The 23,063-nt window shown below is 42.9% G+C and overlaps 1 long non-coding RNA gene across 1 annotated transcript in view; it reads right to left on the bottom strand.

The window, feature by feature from the left end:
• Positions 1 to 11,995, bottom strand: part of LOC135228384 (uncharacterized) — a 54,542-nt gene extending 42,547 nt beyond the window's left edge. The window contains exon 1 of the long non-coding RNA XR_010318923.1: positions 11,557 to 11,995. This is a non-coding gene — a long non-coding RNA (uncharacterized LOC135228384). The remainder of the gene's footprint in view (positions 1 to 11,556) is intronic.
• Positions 11,996 to 23,063: the final 11,068 nt, after the last annotated feature.

The following is a 23,063-nucleotide window of genomic DNA, read 5'->3' as shown; positions in this document are numbered from 1 at the left end:
AGCCCTCGCGGTTTCCTGGTGCCAGAGTGGTGGGGCTGATTGTGGCTTACTGAGACAGGGAAGCACGGATGTAGGCCTAACCCTCAGGACCAACCTCGGAGGGGACCCAGGCAGCACACGCAGGCTCCACACAGACGCGGCTGGCAGGGAAATGAAAAACCACGGGGAAGCAGCGACTGGTTTTGGAGCCTGGAGTGCAGCGCCCCAGAAAGGAAACCTTGGTGCTGGGTGTTGGACTAAGTGTGGGGGGGCTGATTGCGTCTTCCTGAGACGGTGTGAGCATGGACGCAACCCTAACCCTCTGGGACAGTCTCAGCAGGGATACAGCCAGCACACGCAAGCTACACAATGCTCTGGAATCTCAGAAAAAACAGTCCTCACCAAACAACATAAGTAACTTTCTATATTTTGCCAGTCTACTCTCTTCTATATATCTGATTTCACCCCTCATTGCCCCAGCCAGCTTCATTAAGACTGGAATTCCCTGTGCCAGAAAGTGAAGTGCACTACTCGATTTTTTTTTCTTCTTTCTTTTCTAACCCATTCTCCTGGCCTGAGAAAAGCAGCATTTAACAATCAAAGAAAAAATCCTTCCCTGACTCCCTAAACTGCAATTAACAGTACAGAATCAGCTCCATCCAGGCATTAAGAGACCCATAGTCTTTGGCTTTCACCCTACAGGTAGCTAGGTGGCTATTATAATGCAAAGGCAATTCTGATAGAGATCTGACCATAATTGTTTTAGCTCAGCAGTGGAAAGGCAAGTTTTGGAGGTCAGATACCTCTCTGCCTATTAAACAGAGCCCTCACTGGTCCACACCAGCGAAAAGAGGGCTGAGACTCCACCCACACCACCTAGCCACCTGCTAGAGGGGTCTGAGAATAGTGACGTCTACCCAAGCATTGGGTGCCTAAGATACAGCTGCAGAGCTCACCCACCAGAGCACTCTAGAGAATAGAGCCACACCTACCTCACTGACACTTGAAGGAAGGCTGTCAGCATCCTGCCCTCCTTGAAATGTGACCCCCTGCCACTAATAGAAACTGGCACATACAACCATCACCACTACTCCTCTAAGATAATAGGTGAGAGCCTACACCACGCACTAGGTGACCAGCTATCAGGACACCTGAGCTGATTCTATTCAAGAATAGTGAATGGGCTCATACACTTATATACCTGGTAACAGCTCAGGCAAGCTGGTAATAGGACATAAGTGATTCAAAAGCTACAGCAATCACGATACCACAATCTAGTAGCCCATCTGGGTGTATTGTAACAAAACAAACCAAGAGGATAAGACTCAGTGAGCAAATATAAAAGAAAATATTACAATAGCTTATAGATGGTTCAGAGACAGCAGTCAACATCAAATCACATGAAGAAGCAGACCATGATTGCTTCTACAAACCCCCAAATCAAAGAATCAAAATCATTCCCGGATGTAGATACATTCCTAGAATTGCCAAATGTAGAATATAAAAAAATTGTATACAAAATGCTTCAAGACATCAGGAATGACCTCACAAATGAAATAAGGCAATCTACAGAAAAAAACAAGGTATACACGGATAAAGCAGTTGAAGAAATCCAAAAGATTATTCAAGAACATAGTGAAAAAATTAATAAGCTGTAAGAATCCATAGAGAGACAGCATTCAGAAATCCAAAAGATTAACAATAAAGACACAGAATCAGACAACTCAATAGGAAGTCAGAGGAGCAGACTGGAGAAACTGGAATGCAGAGTGGGGGAGCTGGAGGATAAGGCAACTGACACAAATATAGTTGAAGAAAAATCAAATAGAATTTAAAACTATGAAGAAACCCTAAGAATCATGGGGGACTCTATCAAGAATAATTTGCATGTGATTGGAGTTCCGGAAGAGGGAGGGATAACAGAAAATACAGAGAGAATAGTGGAAGATCTGATGGCAGAAAAATTTCCTGGCATCGTGAAAGATGAAAAGGTATCTACCCAAGATGCTCATCGAACCTCATACAAGATAGATCCCAAAAGAAAATCACCAAGACATATCATCAAACCTGCCAAAACCAAAGATAAAGAGAAAATTTTAAAAGCACCCAAGGATAAACGAAAAGTTACCTACAAAGGAGAATCAATAAGTTTGCACTACTCGGCAGAAACCATGCAGCCAAGAAGGCAATGGGATGACATATATAGAGCACTCAAAGAGGAAAAACTGTCAGCCAAGAATCATACATCCAGCAAAACTCTAAAACATGAAGGTGAAATTAAGATATTTACAGATAAACACAAGCTTAGAGAATTTGCAAAAAACGAACCAAAACTGCAAGAATTACTAAAGGAAATTCTTTGGTCAGAAAATCAATAATATCAGATACCAACACAAGGTCACAGAACAAAACATCCTGATATCAACTCAGATAGGGAAATCACAAAAACAAAATAAGATTAATTAAAAAAAAATTCCTCAAAACAGGGAATCATTGACTTCATTATGTAAAAGATTACAACAGTCAAAAAAGAGGGACTAAATACAGGAGGCATAGATCTTACATATGCAGAGGAAACCAAGGTGATATAGGGTGAAACAAGTTAGGTTTTTACTTAGTCAAACTGGGGTAAATATTAAGGTAACCGCAATGAGGTCTAACAATTCCATACTTCAAAATAAAAACCAAGATAAACATAATGACTCACCAAAATAAATTCAACTACTATAAAAGGGAGGAACACACATTCTACAAAGAAAACTCAACACAAAAAAGTAAATGGAAAAATGAAATTGTCAAAAACAGGCATCAAAATGACAGCACTAAACTCATACTTATCTATAATTACACTTAATGTAAATGGACTAAATTCACCAATAAAGAGACAGAAAGTTGCAGACTGGATAAAAAAACACGATCAGTCTGTATGCTGCATAAAAGAGACACACCTTAGACTTAGAGACACAAATAAACTAAAACTGAAAGGACGGATAAAAATATATCAAGCAAACAACAATCAAAAAAGAGCAGGAGAGGCAATATTAATTTCCAATAAAACAGACTTTAAAGTTAAATCCACCACAAAGGATAAAGAAGGACACTACGCAATGATTAAAGGGACAATTTACCAGGAAGATACAACCATATTAAATATTTATGCACCCAATGATAGAGCCGCAACATTCAAAAAAAAAAAAACGTTAACAGAGTTAAAAAGTGAGATAGACACCTCCACAATTATGGTAGGAGACTTCAACACAACACTCTCGGTGAAGAGTAGGAAATGCAGTCAGAAGCTCAATAGAGACACAGAAGATCTAATTGTTACAATTAAACAACTTCACTTCATAGACTTATACAGAACACTCCACCAAACAGCTGCAAAGTATAATTTTTTTTCTAGTGCACATGAAACATTCTCTAGAATAGATCACATATTAGGTCATAAAACAAGCCTTTGCAGAACCCAAAACACTGAAATATTATAAAACATCTTCTCTGAACAAAAGACCGTAAAAGTAAAAATCAATAACAGAAAAACCAGGGAAAAGAAATCAAATGCTTGGAAACTGCTCAATACCCTGCTCAAAAAAGACTGGGTTATGGAAGACCTTAAGGAGGGAATAAAGAAATTCACAGAATTCAACGAGACTGAAAACGCTTCCTATGAAAACCTTTGGGACATGGTGAAAGCAGTGCTCAGAGGTCAATTTATATCAATAAAGGCACACATATTAAAGAAAAGCCAAAATGAAAGAACCGTCCCTACAACTTGAACAAACAGAAAGAGAGCAACAAAAGAAACTGTCAGGCACCAGAAGAAAGCAAAAAATAAAAACTACAGCAAAATTAAATAAATTAGAGAACAGAAAAACAATTGAAAGATTTAACAAGGGCAAAAACTGCTTCTTTGAAAAAATTAACAAAATTGATAAAACACTGGCCAGACTGACTAAAGAAATACAGGAAAAGAAACCAATAACCCGAATAAGAAATGGGATGGGCCATATCACAACAGATGCAATTGAAATTAAAACAATCATACCAAATTACTACAAAAAATTGTACTCTAGCAAATCTGAAAACCTAGAAAAAATGGATGAATTCCTAGAAACACACTGCCTACATAAACTAACACACACTGAAGTAGAACAACTAAATAAACCCATAACAAAAAAAGAGATTGAAAAGGTAATCAAAACACTCCCAACAAAAAAAAGCTCTGGCCCTGACGGCTTCACTGCAAAGTTCTACCAAACTTTCAGGGAAGACTTACCACTACTACCGAAGGTATTTCAAAGCATGGAAAAGGACGGAATACTACCTAACTCCTTCTATGAAGCCAGCATAACCCTGATACCAAAACCAGCTAAAGACAACACAAAAAAAGAAAATTACAGACCTATATCCCTATGAACATAGATGCAAAAATCCTCAACAAAATTCTAGCCAATAGAATTCAACAACATATCAAAAAAAAAATCCACCATCACCAAGTGGGATTTATACCAGGTATGCAAGGTTGGTTCAATATTAGAAAAACAATTAATGTAATCCACCACATAAAAAAAGACAAGAACCACATAATTTTATCAATTGATACAGAAAAGGCATTTGACAAAGTCCAACACCCACTCATGATAAAAACTCTCAGCAAAATAGGAATAGAAGGAAAATTCCTCAACATAGTAAAGGGTATTAATACAAAGCCAATACCCAACATCATCCTAAATGGAGAGAGCCTGAAAGCATTTCCCTTGAGAAGGGGAAACAGACCAGAATCCCCTTTATCACCGCTCTTATTCAACATTGTGCTAGAGGTCCTAGCCAGAGCAACTGGGCTAGACAAAGAAATAAAGGGCATCCCGATTGGTAAGGAAAAAGTAAAATTATCTCTATTTTCCAACAACATTATCTTATACACAGAAAACCCTAAGGAATCCTCAAGAAAACTATTAAAACTAATAGAAGGGTTCAGCAGAGTTTCAGGTTACAGTATAAATGTACAAAATCAGTTGATTCCTCTATATCAACAAAAAGAACATTGAAGAGGAAATCATCAAATGAATACCATTCAGAGCAGCCCCCAAGAAGATAAAATACTTAGGAATAAACCTCACCAAAAACTAAAAGCGCTATACCAAGAAAACTACAAGGTACTACTGCAAAAAACCAAAAGAGACCTATGTAATTGGAAAAACATACCTTGCTCATGGATAGGAAGACAACATTGTAAAATTGTCCATTCTTCTAAAAGCCATCTACAGATACAATGCACTTCCGATCCAAATTCCAATGACATTTTTTAAAAAGATGGAGAAACAAATCACCAACTTCATATGGAAGGGAAAGAAGTAGTGGATAAGTAAAGCATTACTAAAAAAGAACAAAGTGGGAGGACTCACTCTGCCTGATATTAGAACCAATTATACCGCCACAGTAGTCAAAACAGCCTGATACTGGTACAACAACAGACACGTAGACCAATGGAACAGAACTGAGAATCCAGATATAAATCCATCCACATATGAGCAGCTGATATTTGACAAAGGCCCAGTGTCAGTTAATTGCGGAAAAGATAGTCTTTTTAACAAAAGGTGCTGGCGTAACTGTATATCCATCTGCAAAAAATGAAACAGGACCCATACCACACACCATGCACAAAAACTAACTCCAGATGGATCAAAGACGTAAACACAAAATCTAAAACGATAAAGATCATGGAAGAAAAAATAGGGACATTAGGAGACCTAATACATGGCATAAACAGAATACAAAACATTACTAAAAATGACGAAGAGAAACCAGATAATTGGGAGCTCCTAAAAATCAAACACCTATGCTCATCTAAAGACTTCACCAAAAGAGTAAAAAGACCACCTACAGACTGGGAAAAAGTTTTCAGGTAAGACAACTCCGCCTGGCGCCTGATCTATAAAATCTACGTGACTCTGCTAAAACTCAACCACAAAAAGACAAACAACCCAATTAAAAAATGGGCAAAGGATATGAACAGGCACTTCACTAAAGAAGACATTCAGGCAGCTAACAGATATATGAGAAAATGCTCTCGATCATTAGCCATTACAGAAACGCAAATCAAAACTACAATGAGATTCCATCTCACTCCAACAACGCTGGCATTAATCCAAAACACACAAAATAATAAATGTTGGAGAGGCTGCGGAGAGATTGGAACACTTATACACTGCTGGTGGGAATGTAAAATGGTATACAACCACTTTGGAAATCAATTTGGCGCTTCCTTAAAAAGCTAGAAATAGAACTACCATACAACCCAGCAATCCCACTCCTCGGAATATATCCTAGAGAAATAAGAGCCTTTACACAAATAGATATATGCACATCTATGTTTATTGCAGCACTGTTTACAATAGCAAAAAGATGGAAGCAACCAAGGTGCCCATCAATGGATGAATGGATAAATTATAGTATATTCACACAATGGAATACTACACATCGATAAAGAACAGTGACGAATCTGTGAAATACTTCATAACATGGAGAAACCTGGAAGGCATTATGTTGAGTGAAATTAGTTGCAAAAGGTCAAATAGTGTATAAGACCACTATTATAAGATCTTGAGAAATAGTTTAAACTGAGAAGAACATATTCCTTTGTTGTTACGAGAGGGGGGAGGGCGGGAGGGTACGAGAGGGGTATTTACTAAAGAGATAGACAAGAACTACTATGGGTGAATGGAAGGACAACACTCAACACAGTGGAGGTCAGCACAACTGGACTAAACCAAAGCAGTTTCCTGAATAAACTGAATGCTTCAAAGGTCAGCAAGGCAGGGGCAGATGTTTGGGAACCATGTTTTCAGGGGACATCTAAGTCAACTGGCATAATAAAATCTATTACGAAAACATTCTGCATCCCACTTTGAAATGTGGCGTCTGGGGTCTTAAATGCTAACAAGCGGCCATCTCAGATGCATCAATGATTCTCAACCCACCCAGATCAAGGGAGAATGCAGAACACCAAGAACATAAGATAATAACGAGCCCAAGAGACGGAAAGGACTACATGAACTAGAGACTACATCATCCTGAGACAAGAAGAACTAGATAGTGCTGGGCCACAACCAATGACTGCCCTGACAGGGAACATAACAGAGATCCCTTGAGGGAGCAGGAGAACAGTGGGATGCAGACCCCAAATTCTCATAAAAAGACCAGACTTAATGGTCTGACTGAGACTGGAGGGACTCTAGTGATCATGGCCCCCACACCTTCCGTTTACCCACTACGGGAACCATCCCCAAAGCCAGTTCATCAGACATGGATTGGACTAGACAATGGGTTGGAGAGGGATGCTGGTGAGGCATGAGCTACTTGGTTTGGGTGGACACTTGAGACAATGTTGGTATCTCCTGCCTGGAAGGGAGATGGGTGGGTAGAGGGGCTTAGAAACTGGCAAAACGGTCACGAAAAGAAAGAGTGGAAGGAGGGAGTGGGCTCTCCCATTGGAGGGAAAGTAATTGGGAATATGTAAGAAGTTGTGTATAAGTTTTCATGTGAGAGACTGGCTTGATTTGTAAACTTTCATGTAAAACACAACAAAATTAAAATAAAAAAAAAGCTGACCCATGATTCCTTCAACAAGCTCTCAGAACAAAGACTCAAGGAATCTTCTGGATGAAGGTGCATTCCTGGAATTACCAGATGCAGAATACAAAAGATTAATATACAGAACTCTTAAAGACATCAGGAAGGAAATGAGGCAAAATGCAGAACAAGCCAAGGAACACAAAGATAAAGGAGCTGAAGAAATTAAAAAGGTTACTCAAGAACATAATTAAAATTTTAATAAGCTGCAAGAAACCACAGAGAGACTGCAATCAGAAATTCAGAAGATTAACAATAAAATTACAGAGTTAGAAAACTCAACAGAAAGTAAGAAGAGCACAATTGAAGAACTGGAAGGCAGAATTACTGAGATTGAAGATAAAACACTTGGGACCAATATATTTGAAGAGAAACCAGATAAAAGAATTAAAAAAATGAAGAAATCCAAAGAATCATGTGGGACTTTAACAAGAGAAATAACTATGAGTGATTGGAGTACCAGAACAGGGAGGGCTAACAGAAAATACAGAGGGAACTGTTGAAGATTTCTTGGCAGAAAACTTCCCTGATATCATGAAAGATGCTCATCGAATTCCACATACGGTAGATCTCAAAAGAAAGTGACCAAGACATATAATAATCAAACTTGCCAAAATCAAATATAAAGAGAATTTTAAGAGAGGCTAGGGATAAAAGAAGTCACCAACAAAGGAAAGTAAATAATAAACTTGGACTACTCAGCAGAAATCACGGAGGCAAGAAGACAATGGAATGACTTATACAAAATATTATTGAAGGAAAAAAATTGCCAGCCAGGAATCAAACCATAACCCTGGCCCTCGGGCCCTCTGGCCCTTGGGCCTTAGCCCTCTAACTCTAGCCCCTAAGCCCTGAGCTCCAAAGCCCCTAAGACCCTAAGCCCTTAGGTCCTAACCACCAAGGCCCTGAACTCTAACCCTAACCCAAACCGTAACCATATACCCTAAACCCTACAATCTAAACACCTACACCCCAAAACACTACACACAAAAACCATACACACAAAACCCTATACTCTAAGCCCAAAACCCTAAACCCAAACCTCAAGCCCCAAAGCCCAAACCCAAAACCTAACCTTAAACCCTAAACCCTAACACCTAACCCTAAACCATAACCACCCTAACCCTAACAACCCTAACCCTAACGACCCTAACCCTAACTACTCTAGCCCTAACCCTCGAACCCTAACCCTCTAACGTTAACCTGAAACCCTAACCCAAAACCCTAACCCTCTAACTCTAACCCTCTAACCCTAACACTCTAACCCCAGCCATAAACCTAACCCCAACCCCCAAACCCAACCCCAAACACTAAACCTCAAATCCCTAGCCCTAAACCTAAGAATGAGCCTAAGCCTAACCCTAACACAACCCTAAACCCTAAACCATAACACTTAAAAACCTAACACGCGAAACCCTAACACCCTTAGCCCTAACACATTTAACTCTAACATCCTAAATGCCAAAATCCTAAACACTAACACCCTTAACCCCAACCACTAACCCCTAAACCCTAACTTAAAGCCTAAGTCATCTAACCCTCTAACCCTAATACCCTAACTCTAAACCCTAAAACCTAAACCCTAACCCCAGCCCCCAGACCTAACCCTCACTCTGAGCCTTAAACCCTAAACCCTAAGCCGTAAACTCTAGGCTCTAAGCCCTAAGCCCTAAACCCTAAGTCCTAAAACCCTGAACTCTAAGCCCTAAGCCCTAAACCTAACCCTCTAACCCTAAACCCTAAAACCTTACCCCAAACCCCTAAACCTGAACCCCTAAACCATAGCCCTAATCTGTAACCCTAAACCTCTAAACTATACCCCTAACCCTCTAACCCTAACCCTCTAACCCTAACCACAACACCAACCCCAACCTCTGAACCCCAAAACCCTAACCCCCAACCCTAAGCCTCTGAACCCTAAGCCTAAACCCTCTAACCCTAAACCCTAACCTTCACCCCCTCACACCCTCACCTTCTCACTCCCTCACTCTATAATATTCTCAACCTCTAACCCCCTCACCCTCTAACCCCTCACCCTGACTCCCTCAATCTCTAACCCCCAAACTCTAAACCCCAACCCTCTAACACCCACCCTCTAACCCCAACCCTCTAACCCCAAACCACAAATCCCAAACAAACCCAACCCCAAGCCTAAACCTAAACCCCTAAAACCTAACCCAAACCCTAATGACTAAACCCCAAAACCCTAAACCCCCAAAACCCTAAACCCCAAACTGCAACCCCTAACACCTAACCTGTAACTCCAAACTCTAACCTCAAACCCTAAACCTAACACCTAACCCCAACCCAAAAACCCTAACCGAAAAACCCTAACCCTAAACTCTAACCCCAAACCCTAAGGACCCTAACTCTAACAAGCCTAACCCTAACATCCCTAAGCCCAAACCCTAACCCTTTTTGTTAGCAGCCGTAGCACTTAACCACTAGCCACCAGGGTTTCCATGAGCAGTCACAGGAATAGACATATGCACACCCGTGTTCACTGCAACATTATTCACAGTAGTAAAAAGATGGAAACAACCTAAGTGCTCGTCCACAGAGGAATGGATAAACAAACTACGGTACATACACACAGTGGAACACTACATGACAATAAAGACCAATGATGAATCTCCGAAACATCTCACACCATGGATGAATCTGGGGCGCAGCACACTGACTAAGTCAATCACAAAACGACATATACAGTAAGAGACCACTATCATAAAAACTCATGAAAAATTTACGCACAGAAACAATCCTTGATGTTCACCAGGGAGACGAAGAGTGGGTAGAGAAAAGCCAACTAACCAATAACCAAAAAAACCAAACCCACTGCCGTCGAGTCGATTCCAGCTCATAGCGACCCTATAGGACAGATTAGAACTGCCCCATAGAGTTTCCAAGGAGTGCCTGGTGGATTTGAACTGCAGGCCTTTGGTTAGCACTGGTGGCTCTTAACCACTATGCCATCAGGGTTTCCAACCAAACGACAGATATGTGGTAACTCTGGCGAAGGAAGAGATGGTACACAAGACTGGGGAATCAAACTCAGCCTCACTCTAACCCTAACCCTAAACCACTTGTGCCCGAGCCTAGTAACCCCAGCCCTAACCCCAACCCCCAACCACCTAAAACCTATACCCCTAAACCTAACTCCCAAACCTCTAACCCCCAAACCTGGACCCATAACACCAAACCCTAACCCCTAACCCTAATCCTCTAACCCTTCTGCATCTCTGGGCCTCTCGACTCTCCATCTATTTTCTCCCTCCAAATCCTACTAACACTCAGTGGAATTTTGAACTTTGAGCTGTGCTTTGCTTCTTGTTGTCTCCACCGGTCCCATCAAGGCACTGCATCATTTGCTCTGCTTCACTATTCAGTTCCAAAACCATGGCTTAGAATCACCTGACACTGAACTTCAGCGATTCGGCGCAAGGCCGCGAGAGGGCGCGCGCACCGCCGGTTCTGTTCTGCCCACCAGGCCCTCTGAGCATGGGAACCTCCTGGACCTAAGCCGGGACCGACCTGGGTACCGCTCCAGTGGCGATAGCAGAAGCTTTTCTTCCCGAGGGATCCAACGCCCCAGGGCGCTCTCTCAATACTCCCATTAATGCTGTTATTATCCTAACCCACTCCTTCTGCGAGACCTAGTGGGTCCTCGACCAGGCCCAGCCTTCACGACCCGCACCCCCCTGCCCTGGTCACGTACAGGAACCTGCAGGGCCGCGCCCTCCCCGCCCAAGCTCTGCCCCTTCATACCCTGATGCTCTGCAGGCCTCTACTAGGTCCCCGCCCAGAGGAGAGTTGTCGCCCCGCACGGGGTGGGGGGACACGAGGGAACATCTGGAAACCACCCCCCAGGCACGAAGCCGACTGCCCGTATTGAGACCATGTGAGCAGGGCTGCCCCACCAACTGGAGCCTGCAGGGCATCACTCACGTTTGTCAGCTTCTCACCGCCCTCTGGGCTCGGGGTCCCAGAGCAGCCAATCCCCCCGGGGCGGGGGGGAGCGGTCCGTCCGCAGGGGCTGGAAGATCGGGTTGGTGCCCATGGCCGGAGCGCTTAAAACCCTTAGAAACCCTCATAAACGACCAGCTCCAGACCTTCAAATGTCAGCCCGAGAGACACCTAATCTCCTCCAACCTAAAAAAAAAACAAAACACACCCATTGCCATCGAGTCAATTCTGACTCATAGCGACCCTATAGGACAGAGTAGAACTGCCCCACAGAGTTTCCAAGGAGCGCCTGGTGGATTCAAACTGCCAACCTTTTGGCTAGCAGCCTTAGCACTTAACCACTACGCCACCAGAGTAACCCACTAAACCCACTGCCACCAGGGTAGAGGCTCCAAATCCCGCCAGTGTGAGGAACCCGCAAATCCCCTCAGCACCAGAGACCGCGTCCACAGCGACTGGTACACAGCGCCGCACAAACGTTTAAGTTAACAAACGACCTGGTTGCTCAGGACCCCTTCCTGCTACCCCCACCCCCGCCACCCAGAGGGGGAGCGGGACCCGGCATCCCCACTGTTAACAGACACTGAATCGCTGCATCCACAAGGAGTAGGATCCCCGCGCTGCTCCACAGATTCCCAGGACCCCTTCCTTTCCAGGTGGGGCCGGGGCCGCGCCGACGCCCCAGCCCCGAGAGTAGACCAGCCGGGGGCGGGCGCGGGTGCGGGCGCGGGGTGCCTCAGCCTCCCAGGCACAGCGCCCAAAACAGTAAGGGGCAGCATGGCCTTGGGCGGGGGATCCCTCTCTCCCCTGTCCCTGGCACCCTACCGAGTCTGGTGGGGGTGGGACGACGAATGGGGGTGAGTGCCCCGCCCTCAGTCTGGAATCTCACCCCCCCGGGCGAACTCTGGGCCTTGGTTTCCCCCCTGGCACAGGGAGCAGGTGGGGGGCGGAGGGGGGGCAGGCGCCCATCCCCCAGCTTGGCCCGCAAACCCGCCCCGGGCAGAGTAGGGACCTGGGCGCAGCCCTGGACACGGCCTTTCTCCCCAAGCCCTTCAAGCCCCCAGGCCCGAGGGCACTCCGCAGCTGGACCCCGCGGCTGGACCCCCCCCCCCCGCAAATCCATGGGGATGCAAATTTCGCAGACCAGCTGCGTCTCCCGGGCCAGAGGCTCCCTCTCGCAGCCCCTAGAGTGGCTGCGTCCGCCCGCCCCCGCGCCGCGTCCGCCCCTGGGGATCACTCGGGACGGGGTACGCTGGAGGGGGCAATGCGAGCTGCTAACCCAACGTCGGGACTCTCCAACCTCTGGAGCCCCCGGGATGCTGGGACTGAGACCCGCCCTCCCGGTGCCTTCCCTCCACACCTTCGAGGGGCCGGGCTTGTTCAGTCTGGGAGCGGGTCCCTCCACCCAGCTGCCGGAGTTTCATACCTTTCAGAAAACACGGCAGGGAAAGCAGCACGAACACCATCCTCTCTAAGGCGCGCCATCCGGCCCAGGCCCCTCACCGCCCGTCCCAGCGCTTCCTGGAGTGACTGGCTGGACGGCGAGGAACATGGCTGCCGGCCCCGCCCAGCGGCCCGGGTGTGGGGCGGGCGTGGGGGGGTTGGGCCTCCAGAGGAGACGGTGGGGTCTAGAAGCAAGGAGAACACCAAGGTGTGCGGGGCGAGGAGACGGGAGACGTCAGGAGAGGGCCCTCTCGCGTGCAGAGTTAAGTATTGGAGGTGCAACGGTTAAGTGCTTGGCTAACTGAAAGGTGGGCCGTTGGAACCCACCAGCTCAAGGGTTGAAAAGATCTGGAGATGGGCTCCCATAAAGATTCTAACCAAACAAAATCCAAACCAGTTGCTGTTGAATCAATTGCGACTCATAGTGACCCTATAGGGCAGAGCAGAACTGCCCCATAGGGTTTCTAAGACTGTAAGTCTTTACAGAAACAGGCTGCCATGTCTTTCTGCAAAGAACCAACTGTTGGATTCGAACTGTCCACCCTTTGGTTAGCAGCCGAGCTCTTAACCACAGTGCCACCAGGGCTGCGCCATAAAGACTGCAACCTAGGAAACCTTGTGAGGCAGTTCTAAGTTGTCGTACAGGGTTGATATGAGTCAGAATCTCTTGATGGCACACAACCATGATTGTACTAAGAAAAATTCCTCCAAGCAGCTGTCTACATGACCCCTGAAGCACACATGCATGCACGCTATCAAAGCAGTGCGGCCAAAGACACGAAATTGGAATAGAGACATTATAGAGTGGACAGTGAAAAGTGATTTCTGAGGGGCATGCAGCTCAAGCGGAGGAGGTAGCATACAACTAAATGCCCTTCTCCTTCTATTGTTCAATGGTCTTGAGAAAGAATGTGTCCCAGGAATTAACTGTAGCCCAGGAGAACTTGAAGACAGCAAATACAGAGGACCGGTCAGGATGCTTCTGCAGTGGTCAGGGTGAGGAGTGATGGTGGTAGTGCAGGTGGGAACAGTGGGCAGGCTTGAGGTGCACTTTGGAGCTTGAGCTGCCAAGAATTGCTGGTGGATCAGACGTATGGGATGAGGGGAATGGAGAATCAAAGGTGACTTCTAGAATTCAGGCTACCATGAGAGCATGGTCACCAGAGCCATTCTCTACCATGTGGAAAACCATGGAGGGACAAACTTGAGAAAATGACCAAAAGATTTTTTCTGGACATGTTAGATTTGGATGTCTGAGGTCATCCAAGTGTGGAGAACAGTTCCCAGCTGCGGATACCACTCAGAGGTAGAGTAGTTTTCTGGGTTCTAAGAATTTGGAGATCATCAGCCTATAGCTGATTTGAAAGCCACTGGTGGTGCGATGATTATGCATTTGGGTGCTACCAAAAGATCTGCAGTTTGAATCTACCAGTCGCTCCTTGGAAACCCTGTGGGGAAGCTCTACTCTGTCCTGTAGGGTCCCTATGAGTCAGAATCCACTCGATAGCGACTTTGTTTTGTTTTGTTTTAATACTAAGCTCAGAAAAGTTGTGTGTCAGGGTTGTATTTTTTCACAATACTTATTCAAGCAGTTCGAATCTACCAGCCACTCCTTGGAAACCCTATGGGTCAATTCTACTCTGTCCTTTAGGGTCGCTATGAGATAGAATCGACTCAACAGCAATGAACTTAGTCTTAGAGGAGCTCTTTGTCTGTCAAAGCTGAGAGTTTTACTTCATACTTTTTAAAACTGCCATGTCTCATGTTACGTGGCTACCCTTACAGGAGCATTTTTGGTGCTAACTTGACTTGTTCTTGGTGAAGGGCTCTGTATTCATTTTCTAGGGCTGCCATAGTAAATTACCAAATACTCAGTGTCTTTAAAAGAACGTGTAATCCATACAGTCCAAGAAGTTGGATTATATAAAGAAGAAGGGGCATGAGGATTAGAGGAAGACTCATTAACAGCCTAGACATGCAGATGACACAACCTTGCTTACTGAAAATGAAGAAGACTTGAAGCGCTTGCTGATGAGGATCAAAGATTTCAGCCTTCAGTATGGATTATACTTCAACGTAAAGAAAACAAAAATCCTCACAACTGGAACAATAAACGGAGAAAATACTGAAGTTGTCAAGGATTTCATTTTACTTGGATCTACAATCAACGCCCATGGAAGCAGCCGTCAAGAAATCAAACGACATATTTTATTGGACAAATCTGCTACAAAAGACCTCTTTAAAGTGTTAAAAATCGAAGATGTCACTTTGAGGACTAAGGTGTGCCTGAACCAAGCCATGATATTTTCAATCGCCTCATATGCAGCTAAAGCTGGACAATGAATAAGGAAGACAAAAGAATTGAAACTTGAATTATGTTGTTGGTGAAGAATAATGAATATACCATGGACTGCTAGAAGAATGAACACACCTGTCTTGGAAGAAGTACAGCCAGAATGCTCCTTAGAAAGGTGGGTGGCAAGACTTGGTCTCACGTACTCTGGACATATTATCAGGAGGAATCAGTCCCTGGAAAAAGACATCGTGCTTGGTAAAGTAGAGGGTCAGTGAAAAAGACAAAGATCCTCAATGAGACAGATTGAGACAGTGGCTGCAACAGTGGGCTCAGACATAGCAAGGAGAAAGGCCCAGGGCTGGGCACTGTTTCGTTCTGTTGCACACAGGGTCGCTATGAGTTGGAACTGACCCAACAGCACCTAACAACAACATCATAAACTCACTGGATCTCCTCGGGATAGAATGTCATATTCACTGTAGAATAGATAGAGTTTCTTTGTTTGTTTACAATATTTACTAATACTATGATTTACATTTGATAACTTCCACATTCTGTTGGATCGCTTTTCTTTGGAATGGACACAAACGTGCATCTCCTGCAGTCTGTTGGCCAGGTAGCTAGCTTCCAAATTTCTTTGCATGATGGAGTGAGCATCTACAGTGCTGCATCTGTTTGTTGAACCAACTCAGTGGGTATTCTGTCAGCTCCTGGAGCCTTGTTTTTCGCCAGTGCCTTCAGTGTAGCTTGGACGTCTTGCTTCACTACTACCAGTTCTTGATCATATGCCACCTCATGAAACGACTGAAAGTCGACCATTTCTTTTGGTACTGTGACTCTGTGTATTCTTTCCATCTTTTGTGTGTGTGCTTTAAGTGAAACTTTACAAATCAAGTCAGTCTCTCATACAAAAATTAGTATACAGCTTGCTATGTACTCCTAGTTCCTCTCCCACCAATGAGACAGCACACTCCTTCTCTCAACCCTGTATTCCCCGTGTCCAGTCAGCCACTTTCTGTCCCCCTCTGCCTTCTCATCTCCCCTCCAAATGGGAGCTGCCCACATAGTCTCATGTGTCCACTTGAGACCAGAAGGTCACTCCTCACCACTATTTTTTCTATGCTATAATCCAGTCCAATCCCTGTCTGAAGAGTTGGTTTTGGGAATGGTTCCAGTCTTGGGCCAACAGAAGGTCTGGGGACCATGACCTCCAGGGTTCCTCCAGTCTCAGTCAGATCATTAAGTCTGATTTTTTTATGGGACTTTGAGGTTTGCATCTCACTGCTCTCATGCTCCGTCAGGGATACTCTGTTTCATTCCCTGTCGGGGCAGTCTTCGGTTGTAGACGGGCACCATCTAGTTCTTCCGGTCTCAGGCTGATGTAGTCTCGGATTTACGTGGCCATTTCTGTCTTTTGGACTCATAATTACCTTGTATCTTTGGTGTTCTTCATTCTCCTTTGCTCCAGGTGGGTTGAGACCGATTGATGCATCTTAGATGGCCGCTTGATAGTGTTTTTAAGACTGCAGATGTCACTCACCAAAGTGGGATGCAGAATGTTTTCTTAATAGATTTTATTATGTCAATTGACCTAGATGTCCCCTGAAAACATGGTCCCCCAACTGCTGCCCCTGCTACTCTGGCCTTTGGAGCATTTGGTTTATTCAGGAAACTGCTTTTGATTTAGTCCAGTTATGCTGACCTCTCCTTTATTGTATGATGTCTTTCCCTTCACCTAAAATAGTTCTTGTCTACTATCTAATTTGCGAATATCCTTCTCCCTTCCTTTCTCCCCACCCTCATAACCATCAAAGAATATTTTCTTCTCTCTTTAAACTATATCTCGAGTTCTTATAATAGTGGTCTCATACAATATTTGTCCTTTTGCAACTGACTAATTTCACTCAACATAATGCCCTCCAGATTCCTCCAAACTAAGAAACATTTCACGGCGGGGGGAGGGGGAGGGAGGGAGGGAGAGGGTTTTTTACTGATTAATTAGTAGGTAAGAACTGCTTTAGGTGAAGGGAATGACAACACTCAATACATGGAAGGTCAGCTCAATTGGACTGGACCAAAAGCAAAGAAGTTTCCGGGATAAAACGAATGCTTCAAAGGTCAGCGGAGCAAGGGCAGGGGTTTGGGGACCATGGTTTAAGGGGACTTCTAAGTCAATTGGCAAAATAATTCTATTATGAAAACATTCTGCATCCCACTTCGAAATGTGGCGTCTGGGGTCTTAAATGCCAACAAGCGGCCATCTAAGATGCATCAGTTGGTCTCAACCCACCTGGAGCAAACGAGAATGAAGAACACCAAGGTCACATGACAACTAAGAGCCCAAGAGACAGAAAGGGCCACATGAACTAGAGACCTACATCATCCTGAGACCAGAAGAACTAGTTGGTGCCCGGCCACAATCGATGACTGCCCTGACAGGGAGCACAACAGAGAACCCCTGAGGGAACAGGAGATCAGTGGGATGCAGACCCCAAATTCTCATAAAAAGACCATACTTAATGGTCTGACTGAAACTAGAGGAATCCTGGTGGCCATGGTCCCCAGACCTTCTGTTGGCACAGGACAGGAACCATCCCCGAAGACAACTCATCAGACAGGAAAGGAACTGGACAGTGGCGGGGAGAGAGATGCTGATGAAGAGTGAGCTAATTATATCAGGTGGACACTTGAAATTGTGTTGGCATCTCATGTCTGGAGGGGAGATGGGAGGATAGAGAGAGTGGGAAGCTGGCAAAATTGTCACGAAAGGAGAGTCTGGAAGGACTGACTCATTAGGGGGAGAGCAAGTGGGAGTACGGAGTAAGATGTATGTAAACTTATATGTGACAGACTGACTTGATTTGTAAACGTTCACTTGAAGCTCAATAAAAGTTAATAAAAAAATATATATGTAAATGGTCACCTAATGGTATTAAAAATATGATATTCAAGTCAGCTATTATAGAGACATCTTTGGTTTAGGGTCTGTCAAAACCAATATGCCTATTGTTCATAGGAGACACCTGTGATATCTCACTGGTTTCTAGTCATGCTTGTAGAGCAAGTCAAAGTTTCACCCAAGCTTCTGTCAGTATTAATTATATAAAATACATATGGGTTGGGACGGGTGTATATCATCACCATTATCATCAGCGAAAGCACTTTTTTTGCATTATCACTAAATCAGTTAAAATTTGTGTTAACTGGGTTAAAAAAAAAAAAAACCTGAGTTCAAACTTGTATAATAATTACAGGTGCATGAACCCCTTCTAGAATAAATAAACAATTGACCTAATTAGACAACATCTGGTTTAATTCATGCTCCAGACATAATCACGACAAATGGGATTACTGTTATTGGTGAAATGGTTAGGTTATAGCCTTAGAACTGGGCTTGAACTCTATCCTAGTTGATTGACAATCCACAAGCTTCATTGACTTAAAATGTGGGGATATTTCTCATTTATAATACCTCTTGGGTGTGAGTCAAGTGCAAATCTGCTCTGTATTATCATCTTTTCTAATTTCATTTCTGGTTAGCAGCTCTTATGTTAGCCACTATCATGGCAAATGCATAGGAATATGGATGCAACCAGGTAAATGGCACTTAATTCTTCTGTTTGAATGTGGAGTCTTTCACTTCACTCATATTCCATTTGCCCAGCAAGTCATATGGCAAATCCTGACGTGAAAGAGAAGAGAAATACCCCGCTACTCAGGATGCACCAAGGATAACCCTTTCCCTCGTTTCTAGGTATAGTGAATTAATCATATATTTCATATACCATTAGGTCTGTATTTGGCTTCCATATCATGTTCCTATATTAGTCATGGAATCGACTCGAAGGCACTGGGTTGGGATATTAGTCAGAATTTTACTACAATAATGATGCATAAAAGACAACCACAAAATCTTAGTGACACGTAATAAAAAGTATTTCATGCAACTCTACAGATCAGCTAGGTTTTGAGTTCAGGTTGTTTCCATGCATCTCTTAATTTCCTTGGACAAGTTGAAGGGGCAGCAGACACTTGAGGCATGTTCATCTCATGGTAGAACTTCAAGCTTTCAGAGGAGAAGTCTCTTACAGACTAGGCTGGGAAACACCACACTCACACTCATATCCACATTCCATTAACCAAGTACCATGGCCAAGACTAGTGTCAGTGGGTCAGGAAATATACTCCTCCCATGGAGACAGTGTAGGTCTATGTGTGTGGGGGCAAGCAGGGGAATAATGTCAATATTTGGTGACTAATAATCTAATCTACACAAGTTGCATTCACTCATCCAAGAAACACTTTCTGGACACAAATCTTTTTTTCAGATACCAAAGCAGGATGTCAAAGTATATGCATTCTAGTTGTTGTTAGCTGCCATCAAGTTGGTTCCGAGTTATGGTGACTTTATGCATAATAAAATGAAAGATTGCCATGTCCTGTAACATCTTCATGATCTTTGGTATTTTGAGTCCATTGTTGCAGCTATTGGGTTAATCCGTCTCACTGAGGGTTTCCCCCATTTTGGTTGGCTCTCTACTTTACCAAACATGGTACCTTTTTCTAGCAATTGGTTTTTCCTGATGACATGTTCAAAGTAAACAATTTGAAGTCTCACCATCTGTCATGGATTGAATTGTGTCCCCCCCCACCCCCAAATATCTGTCAACTTGCCTAGGTCATGATTACCTTGTGTGATTCTATGATTGCCTATCATTTTACGACCTGATGTGGCCTCCCTGAGTGTTGTACACCCTATCACTATGATGTAATAAGATGGATTAGCAGAAATTATGTTGATGAAATCTATAAGATCAGGTAGTGTCTTAAGTGAATGTCTTTTGAGATACAAAAGAGCAAAGTGAGAAGAGAGACATGGGAGCCTCATACCACCAAGAAAGGAGTGCTGGAGCAGAGCATGTCCTTTGGGTCTGAGATTCCTGCACTGAGATGCTCCCAGACCAAGGGAAGATTGATGACAAGGGCATTCCTCCAGAGCAGACAGAGAGAGAAAGCCTTCCCCTGGAGCTGACGACTGAATTTGGACTTATAGCCTACTAGACAGTGAGAGAATAAATTTTTCTTTGTTAAAGCCATCCTCCTGTGGTATTTCTGATATAGCAGCATTAGATGACTAAGACAGCATCCTAATTTCTAAGGTACATTTTGGTTGTATTTCTTCTAAGACTGAATGAATAAACATTAATTCTATTGGGAGTCTATGGTATATTCAACATTCTTCATCAATGCTGGAGTTTGCATGCATCGATTCTTTTTCTAGTAGTAGACAGACAGAAATAGATACACATAATTACATATATATAGTTAGATGGTGCCTTGCTATCTGAAGAAAAATTTAAAAAGTAGGGTAAAAGACAAGATAGTAACTGGTTCAGGGATGAAGTCTCTCTATCATTTCTAGAAGCAGACTGCTCAAAGCAAATGAACTGGCTAAAGCCCTAAAATAGAAGAAACCTCAGCAAAATATAGCTGTAATACAATGAAAGAGCCCAGTGATGTAATAGGAATTGAGAAGCATACAATAATGGAGGCCAGGTGGAGTTGGGCCTTGAGTTTAATTTTAAAAGCTTTCCATTCAACTCAGGTTTTTGTAAAATTGAATAGAACCTTAATAAAATCTAACATACTTTAAATGGATTATTCCATGTGCTTTATGGTACAAAGATGGGCACAGTAAGACCATTTAGATAGATATTACAAAAGTACAGGTGAGTAAGTATGATGACTTGAACCATCAAGTATGGAAAATAGCAAAAGTAGCAAAATCCTGAAGACAATGAGGAAATGTTGAATAATGCATTCTTTGAGAGAACAGTGGAGTCAGGGATGCTACTAAAGTTTTGGTTGAATAAAGGCATCATTTATTGATAGGATGAAGATTGAGCAGGAAAATATCTTGGAGAGCCTAATCAACCTTTAAACTTCAAATATGTCAACTTTGAATACTTAATATATATCCTCATGGAGATATTAACTTGGAAGTTGATATTCAACCATGGATTTCAGGGAAGAGATTCTATTTGGAGATATAAATTTGGTAGTTGTAAGCATAGAGATAGAAATTAAACAATGACATAAACTAGATTTAGTCAAATGAGAAGTCTGTTTATTTAAATAAGGACACAGCACTGTTCATTTATTACAAAATGTCAGGTATCTGGTAGGTAGGGGCTGTTACTTATTTTTTAGTACTACTATTGGGCCTTTACATACCTACATAAGTTTTAGCATTAGTTTATCATTTTCTTTACAAATTTTGTTGTGACTTTTATTAGATTTGCATAGAATATATAAACAGTTTTGGTGGAATTTAGTCTTCTTAACCATTAAATTTCTATATCTCAAGAATTATTGAGATCTACCTTCATGTCAATATTTTAATTTTATCCATGATATCCTTGAGTGGATATGTGTGTTCACGAGTGTAGGAGTGTGTGCATGCATGTGTGCGTTCATATACACGCGTGTAAGTCTGTTCACAGATATACATCAACAAAATATAATCAATAAAATACCAAAAAAGTACTGAATAGAAAATACCTAAACTAGAAAGCTACTGAACTAGTAAAATCCAAAGCAAATCACTGTCATATAATTTTTATGTTACTTTTATCAAAATATCAAGAAACTTGCAATTCTTATACTTTGTAATATATTTCAGACACAGGGCATAGTGAGGGTAAGGAGTTTCCAGGGGCAATCTCTAAGTTCAGCCTTTCCCTATCCCAAATTTCAAGACGAATAGATGTTGATGAGTCAGCAGAAATGTCTCCCCCTCTTGTCTGGCTTTCATATTTGTGGCGCCTAAAAGCATTCTGTACCTTGTCTGCTGCACCCTTGGACTTGGACCCTGGTGCATGTGCCCTCCTCTGCCCCCCTTTTGCTATGCTTCTGTTTAGACAATGGAGGATATAAAATAGAACAAAACCATGTGATTAATAATAATCATACAAATTCTAGTTGCATGACCAAGAACAAGTTACTTAACCTCTCTCAGCCTCAACTTTGTCATCTGTACAATGGCAGTAATAACAGTAACAGATTCAATAGAAGTTGTGAGGATTAACTAGTTGCCATCCAACTGACTTCATCTCATGGCAAACCCATGTTGTGTCAGAGCAGAACTGGACTCTGTAGGGCTTTCAATGGCTGTGGCCTTTTGGAGGTAGATCACTAGGTCTTTCTTCTGAGGTGCCTCTGGGCAGATTGAAACCACAAATATTTTGGTTAACAGCAAAGAGCTTAGTAATTCGTGCAACTAGGGACTCCCTGTGAAAGTTAAGTGACTTATTATAAACAAAATGTGTAGAACACTGCTTGGTATATTGTAGTTGCTACTTAATTGTTATCAATATATCATGAATATTTATGGCATTATCACTGAAACATTTGATAACAAAGAGAACAAAAATATAAAGTTGGACAAGTCTCACTTATGCATATTATTTAATACCATAAATAAAATCCCAGAAAATGTGTGCTATCAGTAGATAAAAAGATACTGTATTTTAAACATATATGTGTAATTACAAAATTCCTAAGATGGTCCTACAATAGGACCAGTACAATCATCCATTCATTAAAAAATATTAAGTATGTGCATATTGTTTGTCAACTGCTGTTTCAGGTCCCATAGAAATGGAAGTAAACCATCAGACAAATTCTCTGCCCATCAGAAACTTACATTCCAATGTAGAAATACACAAAAAATGCATATACAAATAGAGAT

The sequence above is a fragment of the Loxodonta africana genome, chromosome 21, assembly GCF_030014295.1.
Source record: "Loxodonta africana isolate mLoxAfr1 chromosome 21, mLoxAfr1.hap2, whole genome shotgun sequence".
Lineage (NCBI taxonomy): Eukaryota > Metazoa > Chordata > Mammalia > Proboscidea > Elephantidae > Loxodonta > Loxodonta africana.
This window is presented reverse-complemented; position numbering and strand designations above follow the sequence as displayed.